Genomic DNA, 910 nt, shown 5'->3' on the forward strand with positions numbered 1-910 from the left:
TGAACACTTCTTTTGAGCTCAAAATGCACCCAAATGCCTCCAAGAACTCCATGTGGTACTCCAACACCTGATAAAGACTCATGTATGCAAAATGCAACCTAAATGTGGCTAAATCCTAGTCTATATGATCAAAATACACATGGGTGAATGGATAAGACAATGGAAATATGCAAGATATCAATCATGTCAAGGACTGCACGTTGCTGGAGATGATGCCCAACGATGAGCTTCATGTGCCCAATAAATCTAAAACATTAATGCACCTAATACAAAACGGGGAGGAGAGGTCAGAACTGTTGGGGAATATTAAATAGATCCCTTTTGTGGAGACCAGTTTCATCCCATCTATAATTCAATTCTCAATTTTATAGTCTATATGTAATTATACTACAATATAATTGAATTCGATTTTATTAGTTTAGTAAAACCGTATCTGATTTTTGAATTTAAAAATATTTGCATCATTTATATGGTTTTAGTAGAACCATCTAACAATACTCTCCAAATTCTCCAAAACTCTTTAGAAAACATTAATTTTTCTCAAAAAAAATCTATCAAGCTGGTCAACGTTGATATTTTTATTTGATGTTATTTTTAAAAGGGGTAAATTATTATGAATTTTTCCTTTTGTAAATAAGTTTATCTAGGCTATGTATTTTAAAAATAGAGATAAAATTTGTAAATGAACGAAATTGTTCTTTAGAAAGATAAAAAAAAACAAAAAACTATTTGTAAAACGAAAAAAGAGGTTGAAGTTTTTCTTTTCCTCTCTAGCTTTTATCTTCTTGATGTTTTTTATCCGTCCTTTGAAGTGCTTGACGTATTTGATTGAGCTGTCAAAGTAAAATCTTGTTGCGAGTGAAAAAGCGAGTTCAAGATGATTTTAAATATTTTGTGTTTTTATTTTTTT

The sequence above is a fragment of the Brassica oleracea genome, chromosome C9, assembly GCF_000695525.1.
Source record: "Brassica oleracea var. oleracea cultivar TO1000 chromosome C9, BOL, whole genome shotgun sequence".
NCBI lineage: Eukaryota > Viridiplantae > Streptophyta > Magnoliopsida > Brassicales > Brassicaceae > Brassica > Brassica oleracea.